This window comes from Macrobrachium rosenbergii, chromosome 13, assembly GCF_040412425.1.
Source record: "Macrobrachium rosenbergii isolate ZJJX-2024 chromosome 13, ASM4041242v1, whole genome shotgun sequence".
NCBI classification, from domain to species: domain Eukaryota; kingdom Metazoa; phylum Arthropoda; class Malacostraca; order Decapoda; family Palaemonidae; genus Macrobrachium; species Macrobrachium rosenbergii.
In genome coordinates, this window is record NC_089753.1 from 55,933,588 (window position 1) to 55,951,713 (window position 18,126).

The 18,126-nt window shown below is 40.3% G+C and overlaps 1 protein-coding gene, 1 long non-coding RNA gene and 1 pseudogene across 3 annotated transcripts in view; 2 read left to right on the forward strand and 1 right to left on the reverse strand.

Moving 5' to 3' along the window:
• LOC136845343 (uncharacterized) overlaps positions 1-18,126 on the forward strand; it is a 133,647-nt gene that overhangs the window by 101,267 nt on the left and 14,254 nt on the right. The window lies entirely within an intron of this gene.
• LOC136845388 (U6 spliceosomal RNA) lies at positions 6,833-6,925 on the forward strand (annotated as a pseudogene).
• LOC136845344 (uncharacterized) overlaps positions 14,398-18,126 on the reverse strand; it is a 112,301-nt gene continuing 108,572 nt past the window's right edge. The window contains exon 3 of the long non-coding RNA XR_010855144.1: positions 14,398-16,995. This is a non-coding gene — a long non-coding RNA (uncharacterized lncRNA). The remainder of the gene's footprint in view (positions 16,996-18,126) is intronic.

The window sequence follows — 18,126 nt, forward strand, 5'->3', positions numbered from 1 at the left end:
GATGGCACTGACTGTCATCAGGGTTACGTGGTGACATCATACAAGACTCCTTTCCCTTCTCCACCTAAATACCCGTTCCTCCATCTGGTATTTTCTCCGTGATGTCATTACTGATGTTCTGGTGCATTTCATCTTTTCAACCCAGTCCTCCGTTTGGACTTTAGGAGTTTCAACGGTGTTTGGTTGATTCTCCTTTAGTATTTAAGTGGTGCATAGCTCGCTGTGTTCTGTATTCTCTTCCTTTTGCCATATATGAATCTGTTAACCAGGGCTCTTTGTTTACTTCTACCTCAGCTCTTTTAAAATGAGTAAGAAGTTAACTCTGATTATGGTAAGGTACGTAAGTAGAGCCTATGGGAAATGGATGAACAGTCGAAAGAGGAAGCTAGGTAACTGTTTAGTGCTTAATAGCTCTGCTCCTAACATGAGCTGTGTGTTGTACTCACAACTGTGTTTGTAGAGTGAACTCTTAGGAACCAACCAAACTAGGCGATGTGCTGGCATGTTGCTGGCTTAATCTATTCTACAGAGGCAATCTTTTAAGTGTTCCCTTTATGTTGGTTCTCAGATGCTCCTGCGTCTTTTCCAGTATTGAAGCTGCTTAGAGCTGGGTTAGGGCTTGCATACGATATACATTTTTTCACCTTCCTCTGTTCAACTTGCAAGTTTCAAGTTCTTGGACCAAGGAAGTGAAGTCTGTTCTGTAGGCAAGGTAATTTGGCCAAATTGTGAGGCAAAAGTACATTTGATTTTGGTATTTTGTTCTAGCACTACAGCACGATTACTGAAAGTGTAATACATATACTGGATGTGGTTATAGCATTATATGTATTATATATATGTATATATATATACATTATGTATATATATATATATATATATATATATATATATATTATATATATATATATATATATATATATATATATATATATATATATATATATATATATATATATATATATATATACAGTTTGTATTTATAAACATATATGTATGCTTAAAAATCACAGTAGACACACGTGACTTCAGTGTATAAGCGAATCCCACAGGAAAATAACAGACAGAAGTTCAATACCAAGCGCTTTCACATTTATTAACGCATCGTTTGAGCACAAATAAGACAGATAAAAAGAAGGTTACAAAGTAAACAAAAAGAACAAGAATACTAGACAGTCATTTGTCTAAGGGTAATAAACAGAAAGATAATCCAGGATAATCCGGGATCGAGCTGTCACAAACTGGAACCATAGACCAAACAACAAAAGATATGAAAGTTTAGGCTTACAACATCCAAAAACATGTATAACCTTGCATACCAGATGGTTAATTGCCAGGGGGTAAAAACAAAAGGTTAATCCATGGCAAATCTGGGATCACACAGTCATAAATTAAATCCATACATATACTTAACCATAAGAGAAACGGAATCTTACCCATTCAAATTGCAGAAACATGTATAAAAATGAATATTAATTTTGCATATATTTATCAACAACTTTTTTAATTATGAAGGCATCAAGTTTAAACAAACCAAGACTTAGATTTAGAACACTTTCATTATTTGACTTGATGAAACAAGATTCAATGATATTCCTTTTAGCTGTGTCATTGCATGGGACTAAAGATCTTGCTTTACTCCAGTTAATAGGATAAATCTTTAAATCGAATAATTTCAATATTTGGCCAGTTCTCACAGAATATTGGTGTTGTTTGATTTGTTGTGAAAGTGATTTTCCAGTTTGTCCATAATATATTTTATCACACTTTTTACAAACATCTTTAGAATTTTTTTATTACCAAACTCTTAAGATTAAAATTACTGAAAACAACATTTATGTTGAAAAGCTTTAAAATTCTAGGAATTTGTAAAAACCTTGCATCATACAGTAATTTGAGAATATGCTTGCTGAATTCAAGTTTGTTATTAGTTAAATAAAATGTTTTCCTGGCTCTTTTCCATGCTACATCTATAAGGGTCCTTGGGTATTTAAGTTTCAAAGCAATATCATAAATAGTTTTGATCTCAGCATCAATGAACTGCGGGCTACAAACATATAAAACCCTTAAGAACATTCCAGAAAAGACAGAGAATTTAACATTTTGATGGTGATTGGAATAATAATGAACAAAAGAGGCAATGTTAGTTGATTTTCGAAAGACTGAAAAGGTGAATTTTCTATCATGTCTATGGACAGTTATATCAAGAAAATTCAAATTACAGTTTCTTTCTTCCTCTACGGTAAATTTTATAGAAGGGACTAAATTTTTTAGCTGAATGAGAAATTCCTGGAGATTTTCGTGAACTGGCCAGATACAGAAAATGTCATCCACATACCTAAACCATATAACTTTTCGGGGCAAAACTCGTGGTAAGAATTTTGTCTCAAAAAATTCCATGTAAATATTGCTAAGGACAGGAGATAAGGGATTACCCATAGCCATACCAAACTTTTGTACAAAAAATTCCCCATTGAAACAAAATTTTCTATCTTTGATACATAACCTTATATACATAACCTTATAGGATTTATGAGGTTTGGTACAGTTAAAGGAATATCATAACTTTTTAATTCTTCCTCTAAAAATTCCAGTAAATCATCTACAGGCACTTTTGTAAATAAAGAGACATCATCAAAACTAACCATAGTAAAATTAAGTTTCAAATTGAAACTATTCAATTTGTCTATAAAGTCGACATTATTTTTTATATTCGTATTAGAAATGTTTCCTACCAAAGGTGTAAGAATTTTCACAAGTCATTTAGATAAATTATACGAAACTGAGCCTACTGAACTAATGATTGGTCTAATAGAGTTATTGATTTTGTGTGTTTTGACTAAACTGTAGAGATATGGTTGGGAGGAGCTTTGATGTATGAGTTGTACTTTTCTCTCTCTCTCTCTCTCTCTCTCTCTCTCTCTCTCTCTCTCTCTCTCTCTCTCTCTGAGATGAGAGAGATTTTTTTTGCATAGATAAACATGACGTTACTGCGTTATTAATTTTATTTCATATTTACCTTGCATTTTTTGCATTAGTATAGTTAATAAATTATAAGAAATTTTAAACAAGTACATATCATACCCCCATCTTTTTGTGAGAGGCTTGAAGAGAGGAGGGGGCAGTAGCTGTCAATTAACTTGACATATGACAAGGGGAGCGTTGCCCACAGTGTGTCAAAGGATTTCTACATACTGAAATTCTTCTCTCTCTCTCTCTCTCTCTCTCTCTCTCTCTCTTTTTTCTTTTTTTTTTCCTTAATAAATCATGAATTTCCATCTTTTGATATCTAACCTAAGAATAACTCTCTCTCTCTCTCTCTCTCTCTCTCTCTCTCTCTCTCTCTCTCTCTCTCTCTCTCTCTCTCTCTCATGTTATACTCTGTCTCTCTGTAATAATTCATAAATAATTCAACTCTTGATAATTTAAGTAAGGACAAACTTCATCTCTCTCTCTCTCTCTCTCTCTCTCTCTCTCTCTCTCTCTCTCTCTGTTGATTGGTTGATTGAATTTTACCTTACTACCCCAAACATTACGTACATGTTTTCTTTATTTTAATGAACTGTACCTTCGTTATGACTGACATGGCAATGGAATAGTGGCTGTCTTATGTCCAGTTAGAACTCTTAAAGGGTTTACCTGGACAGACATAATCTGTAAGAGGAGAAGTTAAGAATTTATCTGTGGTGTTAGAAGGCCAAACACTCCTGTGCCCAAGGTTAAGGCACACAAAATTGATTCCTGAGCTTTTACCAATCCTCATGGCTTCCGTACTGTAAACATGTCTTTATTTCCATTAAAATTTTTTTGTAGAGAAGGTTGTCTTGTAGCTCAGGGGAGATATATACTGGTTTTGCCTCATTATTTGCGAATGTTCAATTTTAGCATGAGGTGTAAAGCCTTTAGTCCATCGTTGCTGCAGGGACACTTTCTCCTGAACCAAATATGATAGTGACCTTGCTTTTTATCATATTGTTAGTTTTTAGGAATCCTGCTATTGAATTTTGAGAGCATGAAGGTACACACTGGTGTATAGGAACATACCTTCATATATGAAGGTGGTAGATATCTTCAGTTCTGGGCTGTCAGTTATGGGCTTTCGACTCAGCCACAGGAGTCACCAGTACTCGACAAGATATTCCATTTTTTCCCTGTAAGGATGCAACGTCTGGCAACAGTTCTTGCCAGTAAGGATCGCACATCAGGCAGGAATGTTGAGAAGCTTTTTTTCTCTCCATTTAAAAAGCTTTTAGTTCTCTTGGCTGAGCACTATTTCCTTGGCTGCACCAACCCACCATCTTCATTCAGTGTGGTAGTCAGCCAACTTTAACAGTAGTTAAGGTTCATTCCAAATACTGTAATGATAATTTTCATGATAAAATTATTTATTTGGAAACTTACCTACTGTTAAAGTGGAAACCAACCCAGCCTCCTCACATCTTAGTGGGTGGTCATGAAGAAATCTGACCTGAACGTAAACATTCAAACACCATCTGGTAGGAACAGGTGATTACAAGACAGTCCTAGTGGGTTAGCCAATTGTATTTTGATTTTTTAAAATGCTGATTGCACCTAATGGTGCAAAGTTAAAGCTAACTTTAACAGTAGGTACTTATCCAAATAGTTAATTTTATAATGAAAATTATCATATTCTCTTTATTCAGTAGCTATCTTTCTCTACTGCATATATCTTAATTCTAATATGTTATGTTTTACCCCTCAGCATCTTCTCTGTCATTCTTCATCAACTTGTAACCATACATTCAGTGACAGAACTTCACCTTCCTTGGATGATGCATAAAATCTTAATTTTTTCTCCATTTGCAATACTCATGACAAAAAGGTCCATGCTGCAATGCACACTGATGACTCAAAATCCCACAGTGGTTTGGTATTTTCTGCAATATATCAGAATAGATAAATATAATTCTCATTACCCATTATACCCCATATTTTCATAATAGAATTATTGATAGTTTTATATTAAAAAATATTAAAATAGCACCATAATTCGTGAAGTGCTGTAAATGCTCGTAAAAATTATTACCAGAAAAGTCCCTCATCCAGCAAATCAAGCACTCTTTCCATAAATCAGATAAATGTTGAACTGTTAAGGATCTTCTGCTTTTTTAGGCATTGCAGGCTGTGATTTCTAGAAAACAGTCAACTATACAGCATTATGACTTGATCAAATATAAGAATTCCTGTATATGATCTTATGATATCAGTAATGTTCAACTGTGCTGGATCTGTTGGTCTTTTAGGCATTGCAGGATATGATGCCAAGAAATCAGTACACACCCATTATGACTAGACCAAATTTGAGAATTCCTATACATGATCTTGTGATATCATTGAAGTGCATTGTGAAAGGTAAAGACTGGATTTGTTAAGTGATAAAGCTGATAGTCACAAATTAAAGCAGATTAAACAACTCAGGATTATGGCAGTAATCTATACCAAAAGAAAGACTTTTAGAAGCAGTAGTATCCTGTATGAGCATCTGGCATTCCTTTATAATGCAAAGCAGTTACCAAATGACTACAATCCTCACCTTGTTTCTTCATGCGGAGAAGGCTGTACAACATTAACAGTAAATGCACATTTTACGTGATTCCCCAAATTTCATTTGAGAGTGAATGACAATTATTGGATAAAAATCCCTTAAATATCAAAGTCTTGAACATCTTTAGTCTGTACAACTTTAAGGTTTTTATAATTAAGCAGTAATTGTATTAGATAAGGCTAGCTTTATAAGAGTTAAAATACCTCATCCACTTTGCAATCTCTTTTTTCTGCTCCCCCTACTTCTTGGCCTCATTGTTCATTTTCCTGGTTAATCTCTTCTTCTCTCCCTGTCCTGTGCCTTTGGCTGAAGGGTATTTTGTGTTAAATTACTTTTTTGAACTTTATTCTACTACTGTATCATGTTTTCCCAGATGTGACAACACACACACACACACTGCTGTTGCCTTTTGGATGCTTTGTTTTAGCAATTTTCACCCTTTGGCTTTTTTAGTCTATACTTGCTGACACCTTTCTGTATACTGTACTCCTTTTTGACCTCATGTGTCTGCTCCATGTTTACTGTATATGTATTCTTTCAGTTGTTTCTTTATTGTTTTTCTTGCTCTCACTATCAACTCGGCTTGCAGCCGTGTATGGTATGTTGTACATTCTTACTCTTGTGTGACAGTGCACTCCTTTTCCTTGACGTCAGCTGTATATCTCATTATAACAAAATTAGTGTGGTTTAGCCTCTCCTCTCAGATATTGTTATCATTGGGTTAGACTTTCTAAATGTTATTTTGATATAAGTAATGTACCAAGTAATTACATAGCTACAGTTTCTAACTAGCGCGGCAGCTTAGATTCAGAAGTCGCAGTAGTACTTCAATTCTTTAGTGTAGTGACCAGTCCCGCCCATTAACGGGAATACTAGGTACGACTTACCAGACAACCTCATTCTGTTTTTGCTGTGCTTGATGTAAGCATCAAGTACTTGCAGCAGCATTGTTCATTATTTTCCAGTTGTATAGCTGGATTTCAGTGAAGTATTACCGCTTATGTCGAGTAGCCTTCAAGCTGAAAGCTTTCAGGATTTTTTTTTTTTTTTTTTTTTTTATTTATAGGTTGATTCAAGTTCATCAGTTTATTTGCTGCTGTAGTGAATTTGCAATCAAGATTAAACAACATCTTATCACACTTTCCATTGCAGAACTGAAAAAGTGTAAGGGCAGGAATGTAGTTGGAGAGACATTGTACTTAATGTTTTGGATGCAGTGAGCTTTAAGAAGAGAAGACGTTCTTGACAGCCGAGAACTGTGCTCCAGTACTTGCTTAGGCAGTACATATATTAGAATCGGAATGATACCGAGGAGATTAGCATGGCCCCTGCACAAAGATGACGCACAAATCATTTTTTAGTGCCAGCCTGGCTTCTAGCTCACCTGGTGCCAGCTTGTGCTCTGAGTGCCCAGGAGTGCCCGCCCACCAGCTCTAGAGCTACTAGCTCACCTGGCACCAACTACAGCCCGGGCGCCTGCTCTTGTTTGCCTGGCGCCAACTCTCCCTGCATTCCTCTTTTTTCTTACTACTATCCCTCCTGCCTTTTTCCACTTGCTCTCACGCCTAACTCCCTTGCTTCCATCCTGTGCCATTGCTAGTTTTGAGTCTGGGTTAACGGGAATTAACCTAGATCCTTTCCCAAATGTGACAGTGAAGTGTTGTGCTAGTGGAGGAGGTGGCTGACCGGCCCGTCTACACTCCTAGACGGAAGGGCCCTGTCAGACCCCTAAACCTGGGAGGAGGCAAACTGGAAGTCCAAGGGAGGTTGGCGGGGTTTGCCCACAGGTAGTCGCCCCCTCGGTTGAGCCTGTTGCACGTTCCCAGTTACTGACAGACACCCACTGGAAAGGAGTCTCACTGGATTTTGGTGGAGGAGGTGGCTATCTGGCCTGTCGAATCTCATAGGCCTGAAGTCGTTGTCAGACTCCCCCAAAACCTGGGAGAAGGCCTACTGGCAGTCCGAGGGGTTTGCCCCCTGGGTAGTTGCCCCCTGAGTCGAACCTTTAGTACATTCCCAGGTATTGGTAGACAGCCACTGGAAAGGCATCTTGATGGATGTGCATCAGTTATCCTCTAGTGCTTTGGATTCCAGTCTGGACAAGAGGCACCGGTGCTGCTGTCCTGATGAGCCTTGGCCTTTGAAGAGGTGCGTAGCAGTTGCACTCCCAAGCGCCCAATGGCTCCCAAGCAGCCAGCGGCTCATCACCAGGCGCCAACTCTTCAGTAGAAGGCTCCCAGTGTCCCAGAGTCCTGTCCTTTGCAGACAAGGACTTTAGTGTTCTGAGCCTATGAGCTTGTTGAAGAAAGCTCCCTCCTCTGGCTCTTTTGTCATCCTCCAAGAAGTCTCTCAAGGAGTTGGGAGCTTGGCATTTGTTAAAAAGGGAGCAAGACAAATGTCTTTGGACTTTCCTACCTCTGGTACTTTGATGGAACTAGACCTCCTTGTCGAAGATTTTGTCAAGAATTTTGCAGTACTTTAAAAGTTTTTTCTTGACTGGCACAGAAGCATGGGCTAAGAAGATAGAGGACTCCCAAATGTTTACTGGGAGACATCGCCACGGTTTGGCTCTTAGTCCTGTCATTGGCGGACAGGGACAGTTGAGATGGTTTTTAGAGATTTCTGCTCTTTTCTTTGGGATCTCAAGAAGAGAAAAAAAGTATACCTTAGTTTTACCAGACCACTGAGCTGATTAACAGCTCTCCTAGGGCTGGCCCGAAGGATTAGACTTATTTTACGTGGCTAAGAACCAACCGGTTACTTAGCAACGGGACCTACAGCTTATTGTGGAATCCGAACCACATTATAGCAAGAAATGAATTTCTATCACCAGAAATAAATTCCTCTAACTCTTCATCAGCCGGCTGGAGACTCAAGCTCGGGCCTACCGAGTGCTAGGCCACAGCTCTACCGACTCACCCAACGAAGAGCTTTCTCAAGAGAGCTCTGGTGCTCCTTTACTACTATGAGAGCCACACAGTCGCATCAGCCCTACATCACCTACAGACTTACATCCCCTCTTCCTCAGAACACAGCCTCTGTCGCAAGAGTTAGCTTTTTGGATGTCAGTCTCAACTCTCAGAATTTTCGGGCTTTCCGTCTGCCAAGTGAATCACAGCTACTTTCAGATGACCTGTTAATTTCTAGCCCCTTTTTCTTCTTACTCGGAACATTAGTGGATGAGTCTATGGGGGACTCTGTCGTCCACCAAGACGTTAGTCAACGACACAGACACCGTAATGTTTTTTTGGTTCTTCACGGCTGTGGGAGACACACGAAGATGACAGTTGCAGTTCTCCGCTTCCTGTCAACAGGTAAGGAGGCTAGCTTCATCACAGCTTTCCAGTAGTTTCGCTGTGGTTCCCTCTGTCACTTCCTCGGTCCGTCTTCCTTTGGAATGGCGATACCCTCTCTCCTGAGCGTTCTTTGTTGAAAGATTTTACTTGAGCTCCAAGCAAGAAGAGAAACTTCCATGAACCCTCTCAGACTTTCTAGCAGTGCTCATTCCTGAATGCCTGGAATTAACTTTCAAGCTCATGGCACCAACTTCCTGGTGCCTGGCGCCCATTCCTGAACGCCCGACACCTGTTCCAGAGTGCTCAGCACTATCTAGCCAATACTGGATCATGCCGCTGAACGTTTAGTGCCCCACTCACGTCTACTTGCTTCTGTTTAGAGGATTGTGTCTGATGGCAAAAGAATTCGTCACACCTGGTTTTGGACAAGGACACTGCTGTCCCATGCCCAGGCTTTTGTGTCTCTTACGGACTTTTCAAGCATTTTATGAACGTGCCAGATATTAGTTTCCACCATGCACAGTTCCACATATGCTTTCAGTCTGTACGAGGTGTCATCAAGTCCACACAAGGCGTTAGCGAGTCCAGTAAGAAGTCGAGCCCACGCAGATGTCCACATGTCTGCGTTGCTGTCAAGAGTCAGCAGGGTCAGCAACTGATCTGCACAGTTGTCTGTGAGTCTGCACAATGATCTGCAAGTTCGCTCGGTTGCTTGCTAGTCCACAGGGTTGTCAGCGAGCCTGCATGGCCCACAGCTCCCTTTTTCTCTTCGAATAGAGAATGAAGTTCAAGACTGAGACAAACCAGGCAGGCCAGTTGTCCATTCTCCAGGGCAATTGGATGGAGACCTTGGATATGCTGGATACTTTCTTCCATGTCCATGTCCAAACTTCAGAAAGTATCTCAGATCGGTCTTACAAGACAGGATCTTCCAGTTCAGGGATCTAGGTTTCGGCCTCTACTGCACAAGCCTTCTCTCGAGTCCTCGCCCCGCTTACATTTGACTTCATTTTCTGGCCATGAACATCAGTTTTTCTTGGACAACTGACTTCTTCAATTCCTTTCAAAGGAAAAATGCTCAAAGGTTTTGTACACAATACCGTGGGAAACACAGCCGGAAACTGTCATCTTTTTTTTTCCAAAACCCCCAGATTTAAGTCAGACCTGCAGTGGTGGCTGTCCGAACTAACTTTTGGAAGGCAAGGTCTTTCATCCTCTGAGACTAGACTTAGACTTCTTCTCAATACCTTGATCTAGGTGGGGAGCCCACTGGGGAACCAGGAAGCTTCCAGGACGTGTCCCCGGAAGAACACAGCCTTCACATCTGCCAGAGAGCTAAAAGCAATTCGCTTAGGACTTCAGTGCTTCTCAACCCTAGTTCACTGCTAGACTGCGGTAATCCATTTTCTCTCCATCAAAAAGCAAGAAAATTTCTACTGTGGTCAATCAAAATCGAGTTCTCTAGTCTCTCAATTTATTCAGGCCAACTAATACCGTAAGTTGTGGCGGATGAACTGAGCCGTCAGAAGCTTGTGCCTTCCACCAAGTGGACCTTGAATCCCCCGGTCTGTCAAGATCTGTGGAATCCTTGGGGCAGGCCAACTTTGGACCTGTTTGCCACCTTAAGGAATCTTCGTCTTCCTCTCTTTTGTTCTCCAGCCCTAGACCCTCTAGCATGGGCAGCAGACTCCATGCTGCATGTTTAGTCCAATTTGGACCCCTACGTCTTTCTGCCCTTCAGCATAGTCAAGGAAGTGCTGAACAAGTTTCAGGCTCATCACAACATTACAATGACCCTCATAGCCCTGTTCTGACCCATGAAATAATGATTTCCGAACCTGCCACGGATGTTGGTGGACTCTCTTAGACTCCTTCCCCAATCCGTGTCTGCTCAGTCAATTTCTTTACAAGAGATACCACTAAGGGTGGCTCTTTTTGTCCGGACAGTCTGAGGCCTGTCCGGAAGCTTGTCAGAATGAAGGGGTTTTTTCTAGACGTACTATAGGGACTATTGCAATGCAGACATCAATCTTCTATCTCTGTGTACAAGAATAAATGAGCGATTTTCCGTAGCTGGTGTCTCAGACTCTACGTCTCTCCTTTTAGACATCTGTGACCTGAACTGCAGATTGCCTCCTTTATCTGAGGAGATCTAGAAATGCTTGTATTCCTCCATTAATGGGTGTTGAGCTACATTCAACTCAGTTTTTTAAGCAACTTCATCAAGTCCTTTGACTAGTCCAAGCAAGGAAGGAAATCCAATCTCCTGGTACCTGGATGTAGTGTTGAAGTGACTGCCAGGTCCTTCTTTTGATTTACTACTCTCCTCTTCTTGAAAAAGACCTTACCCTGAAGGCTATCTTCCTGGTGACCTTGGCTTATGCTAAAATGATTTAGTGAGACCCAAGCCATCGTTCTAGAGTAGGTCTTTTTCGCAAGGAGACATGGTTTGCTCGTATACCCCTTGGATTTTAGCCAAGAACAAGGACCTATCCAAGACCTGGATCCATTCTTTCTCCCTTAAGAACTTAATGAACATCCTTGGCTCTGAGGAATAATAGAGTGTCTGCTGTCCAGTTGGAGTTTTCAGGTATTACCTGAGCAGGACTGGAAGAGCAGAGGTCCATCCATTACCTACAGTGTCCTAGCAAGGACCCATTTCGACCTCTGACTATGAATGCATTGTCCTTCATTCTAAATGGACTTTATTTCTGAGACCTTTCTCAGATTCAGGAGAGCATTTTGCCTACTTTAGGTGAAAGCTAAGGATGCCAGAGCACCTTCTACCTCATTAGCTTGCAGGCACAGTATGCCCCTTACTTCCATTATGCAATCGACGTACTTGAAGTGTAATCGATCTTTGCTTCTCACTGTTTTTAATGAAAGTTAAAACAGTGTTAAAATTTTGCAGTACTTTGCGACCACATTTAGTAACTGGCTTGGTATCGCGGGAGGAAGGATAGAATTTTCTCCTCCTATCTCTTCTCCTTGTAGTAAGGTGTTGAGTTTTGGGGAGCCAGGGGGTACAACGTACCTGGAGCACCCATCACTCTCAGTGGATGGGTTGTGTTTTTATTTCAGTGTAAGTGACAGTATTGTCTGGTTGTTTTTTATATTGGTACTGCGCCCAGGGCAAGGGCACTTATTGATTTTTTGTTAGCCATCGAAATACTCCTTTGCTGCAAAGCTCCCACTTAAGTAGAGGAGCTCCATGGCTATACCGCCACACCACTACAGGTTAAGATGAGCACCAACTAGAGGCAGTATTCTCCTACAGTAGCTCTCTTAACCGATGAGGAAATAAGCATTGTTTTCAGTGCTAGCAACTTTTCTATTTCAAATAGATTACATGACTTAATGTTTTGGAATAGAATAATAATTACTTGGTAAGTTACTCATATAAAAATGGTATTTTTATAATAAAATAGTTTTATATATACTTAAAAAGTAATTACAAAATCAGAGCCCACCCTCCTCCCCTCTGATGGACATAAGGCACAAACAGAATGAGGTTGTATGCTAAGTTGTTCCTAGTATTCCCGTTAGTGGGTGGGACTGGTCACCTACACTAAACAATCGAAGTGTTTTGAATTTAAGCTGCCGTGCTAGTTAGAAACTATAGCTATGTAATTTCTTGTAAGTACAGTATAGTGTATATAAAACTATTTTATTATGAAAATGTCATATTCAGTATTTTTAATGTCACTGGCAGAATTCCTGTACTGCTTCTCCATCATACTCTCCCTCAGACCAACTTAGTGTTCTAACGGCTCACTCAGGTTTCCTCTTAAGCCCTGTCCACACTATCGAGCATGCTCGACAGGCAAACAGTGCTACCAGATCAAAATAGGTAGTGAGAATGAGGGTTGATGATGTCAGAAGCAGGAAAACCACAGGCAGGGATCTGGCAACAAACAGTGCTACCAGATGTAGTTTAGTTCACAATATCTACTTCTTCACTGGGCAAAGATCTTTACCAGTCGAAACAGTTTCTGGTGTTTCCTTCAAGCTCGCTCACAGCCAGTTGCCCGCTTGTTTGCCCGAAGTTTCCTTACTTCTGACGTCACCTTCGTGCCTGCCACTCGCCCTCCTTGCTTATGTATTGGAACGGGATCTGGTATCACTGTTTGCCCGTCGAGCATGCTCGATAGTGTGGACAGGGCTTTAATAGTATACAGTACCTTCTGACTTGGGCTCGTCTGTCATTATGTTTATTGAACCTATGAAAAATTCTTGTTTTTCTTCTTTTGGTCTCTATGTTCATGGTTACATACTTTGTAAGGTGAGATGACAAACCCTTTTATTGTCCACCACTACATCAAGAATTATCGAAAGGAGTGAGAGATTTTGTATCTGTACAGCAAATAATCCTCTTATTGTACTTGAGACATGGTGCCTTTATAGGAGATTTTGCACTTCTGAATAAGGAAAATATTAATTATGTTGGGTATGACCTATCTCTGGCAAAGTCTCCATCTCACATGACCACTCTTTTAGTTGCCATGTGAATTGGTTGTGGCAGGAGGAGCAGCATGATCATTTGTAGTTCTCTCTAACTCCATGCTTTCGTCACCAAAGTCAGTGTAGTGATTTCTAATTTTTTTTGTTTTTTAGTCTAATGATAATGCAGTAGATTTTTTGTTGTAGCTAACATTATAAACAAAATGTTCATGTGCTATGGGTGCTCTGCTATATCTACAGATCCAGGGTCATTTTCATTTTTTCTTTAATTGGATATATCTTGTGCCTTTTTATCAGACAAATTTTAAAATTGTTCTTGATGCATGGAAGACAGAAATTAGGTGCATTAGGAGTGTCTCTGTTCGTAGACCTCCGGAGATTGAACTTTTAAGTCTACTCACTTTCAGAGGGGGTTGTCATAAGAAATCCAGTTGCTTTGGTAAGGCAAGTTTGCTATTACTCTTGCAGTGCTTCTTTTACTCACTGGCTTTGGCTACCTCAGACTTGTTCATCTTACCGTATGTGAGGTTATGGGAAGAGGACTATTATTTTTACATTATGGGAGAGATCCAGTATGAATTGCATATGGTGCTTTGACATATTTAAATAATGGAACATCTTGGAGCATACCAAGCTTGGCAGTAGTGCTAGGGTCATTGCATTGCTTTACAAGGGGACTGCTTCAAAGTGTGTAGTATCCAAATTTAAAACAGGCATGGTTTATGCTTTATATAGGTATAGCCTGTGAACTTTTTTAATTGTGTTAATTGTAGTTGCCTTCTCTGGAATGAAACCTTGGTAAGAGGTTTAGGGCTACAGTGTATCTCATTTCTACATGTGAGGTAGTTTATTGTCAAGTGATATTCTAGCTAGTACTATTGCAGACTTGCCAAGCTTGGGAACCAGTGGTAGGATATTGCAGATAATGGGGTTGTCTGTTATATATACTTTGGAGAGCTTTCACTATTTGAGATTATAACTGTACTCAGCACATCAGTGTTGCCTTATAAACAACTTAACAACTGTAGACCTGTCAGGCCTCAGAAAAATAGGGAGGGGGGAGTAAGATAATGCTAATATTTCTGGTACTTTATTCACAATCATTTACAGGTAGGTAGCTGATTCACATTCTCATATTTAGAACGATAGTAAAACTGCATTGGAGTGAACCCTTATTATGTAATCTCCATTCTTACCACTGTACTTTAGACAGTTTGCAGCCCACTTGCATCATGTCTGATGAATTCCTGCAATATCAAAAAGAAGGTAATGACCTTTTTCAACAGAAAGAAGCATTACATTTTTAACTTAAAATTTGTTCATACAATCATGCAATGTTCCCTGGCTCATTTATTTTGTCTAACAGACAGAACAAGGAAGTCTTACTACACATCACCCCCTATAGATCTTCAGGTATAGTCGTTATGTGTAGGACTCACTTTTTATGTGATTATTGGGTGCCACTCAGATGCCAGACTTTTTATGTGATTATTGGGTGGCACTCGGATGCAAAACTGGGCAGACTCTCAAATTCACTGACCAATGTAATGGTAGAACCAGATTTACCACTGTCACCATAGTGCTGTCTCCCCACTCAAACATCTTGACTGCCAACTGACATGGGTCTCTGGTCACATGCCACCTTGCTTGCACAGGTATGCCGCTGACATGGGTCTCTGGTCACATGCCACCTTGCTTGCACAGGCATGCTGCTGACATGGGTCTCTGGTCACATGCCACCTTGCTTGCACAGGTATGCCGCTGACATGGGTCTCTGGTCACATGCCACCTTGCTTGCACAGGTATGCTGCTGACATGGGTCTCTGGTCACATGCCACCTTGCTTGCACAGGTATGCCGCCATCACACCTCCTCTTCTTCTACCAAGTACTGGGGCTCATGCTTCATAGGCTTAATCTTGGTGATTTAGCCAGGCCAGATCACAGGATTCCAAACTGCAATACCATTATTCAAACATGCCAATGGTATCTCCTGGATTCTAGTGGGTACGGATGTGAAAGTATGTATCCTTGAGATTTAGGGATGTCAGGCAATCTCCTTTCTGGATAAATTGCCACACTGACTCCTCCTCCATTCTGAAGGGAGTCTACTATATAAACTTGTTCAACAGGTAGAGTTCAATGATGGGTATCCAACCTCTGATTTTCAGTACCACAGACAACTGTAAAAGCCTGGTGATCCATCTGTTATCTTCTTGATCTTCTGCTCTTGGTACAGGGTATCGATAGCTTGAAGCTCTGGCTACAAGTCACTTGTCTTCAGAAAAGGAAGTTGATAACCAACACTGATGACATCTCTTACCCATGGCTCTGCTCTAATCTCCTCCTAAGATCTCTAATATTTCTGGAGACAAACCTAACTAGTGGAAACTGTCAGTTGGGCAGTACCATTTTTGCTGTTCCTACCCAACCTCACCTGGGAATTTCAACTTAGCCTGTCTCCCTTTCATGGGTTGAAAAAATGACCATTGCCTCCTTGCTGGAGTCATCTTTTTGAGGTAGATTTGTAAGAACTGATATCCTCTGCTGTCCAGGGTGTGGATGAGACTCTCTTGGACATTTGAGTACATATACTCAAGAGTTGACTGGCATTTGAATATGACAGTTTTCCTATGATGTTAAAAATCACTGCCCTGGTCACTTCACATTAACTTTTTCAAAAGCTCCTGTATGTAGGTTTTTTGAAACATGAAAGGGTAAAGAAGATCCAACACTTGAACATTTTTCACATCTGACAGACAAGGGCTGGGAAGTTCCATAGTAGCTAATTCCCTCTTCTTCATCAGAATATTCCTAAGGAGGTATCTGTTAAGACATCTTGGCCCCTTTATTAACCTATGAACTAAATGCTCATAATATTTATTCCTGCCATTCTGACAGGACTAAAATCTGTTAATTGGGAGAAGGAGGGCAGACTGCTCGGCAATAGCTCCCGATGCCTGTGAGTGGTGATGAGTGGTCCTTGATCTTGTGAAACAGCCTCTGGTGAGCAGCCTTGGATCTTGTGAAACTATCAGTCACTGGTTCCGATTCTTACATCCACAGTTCCATATCAGTGACAATGTTTGAAACAGCAGTGGCCATGGGCAGATTGAAGATGTGGGTATTTTGGTTATCCTTCAAGATTCACTTCAGAGTTATGTATCTGAGGCTCCCATCTTGGGTTTCTCTAACCTAAGGATTTCACAAATCCAGTCTAATACTTCCAAAATAGAAGCCTTGTCCCATAAAATTAAATCCTGGTCCTCTGCCACTTGTTCAGCAAGCAGGAAATGGCCCTCCAAGGGTTGAGTCTTTTGCTTTTGCCAGAGTTTAAGGTATCTTCAGCATGGTTCAATTATGGATTGTCAGAGGAGTCCTATATAGGTTTATGGAAACCAAAGAAATCTCCTGGTGATAATGACTGTCTTCTTTTCTTCATGATGAAAGTTGATGTTGATGAAAGTGAAGGGGAGGTGGAGCAGGCAGGAATCCTGTCAGAAGAACGCTAATAAATGTCTTGCCAGTGAAAGATGACTTGTAGTGAAAGGAACCAAAGCTACCAAGGAAATGCTTTCCCTCATAGAATCCCAAGGTCAACAGCTATCAACAGACTTCTTAGCATTAGTCTTTGAAGGTGTAGAAAGTGATAGGCCTTTATTGCTGTTCCCAACCTGAAAAGTGCAAGAATCACTATGAGAACATTGTTTGAAACTCTGTTGGAATTGGAGCTTCTACAGTTCTAGTGAAGATGCAATGTTTTACTACCCTAATATGCAATATATTTTTTTCTTTTTTAATAAGTGAGATCTTTCTAATGAACACCATATTCTTTGGAAGCTTGAATTTCAAGTCAGTGGCCCTGTGTGAGCTTGTTCCATATGAATAGGGTCCATTTTCTGAATAATGATACTGTAGTAATATAATACAGTAATAATAATGTGGGTGCTGTGGCAGAGTGGTTTAGTTTATCGATAGACTGGTTAAGCAACATTGGGGCTGGTCAATCATTGGGTGGGTGACCTCTCTCCTCAGCATTGATTCCTTGGGAAAGGATCTTTACGACAATTTCCCCAGTCTACTCAGCTGGTGGGGTAGGGTCCAGCTGTGGGTTAAATAGCAAAATTCAGCAACGTTGGAAAGAAATTAAAGATTAAACAACAGCAATGATGGAAAGAAATTAAAGATTAAATGACAACGACGTAAATTGAACCTCTAGCAACAGAGGTACTTGGAGGTGATCATCCAGCAACTAACCACCACAGTGACAGTAACCAGCAACCAGAGAGCGGAGCTATAGAGGCAAACCAGAAGAGGAAAAAATGGACAAGAGAAGAAGAAAAATGATATTTTTATAATAAAATAAAGTTTGTTCATACTTACCTGGCAGATATATATATAGCTGTATTCTCCGAAGGACTGACAGAAATTCAAAAACTTACAGCACACGCAGTGGGGCCAGGTGGTTAGTACCCATTCCCGCCGCTGGGAGGCGGGTATCAGGAACCATTCCCATTTTCTATTCAGATTTTCTAGAGCTACTGTCTCCTGAGGGGAGGAGGGTGGGTACTATGATTATATATATCTGCCAGGTAAGTATGAACAAACTTTATTTTATTATAAAAATATCATTTTGTTCATGAGACTTACCTGTCAGATATATATATAGCTGAATCCCACCATTGGAGGTGGGAAGAGACAGAATAGGATTTAGGAAACAAACATATGTAGGCGATTGACGCCTTGGTTCCTTACCTGTTAGCATTGCTGACTTCGTGATTACTGTCACCCAAGTCTGCTTCTGC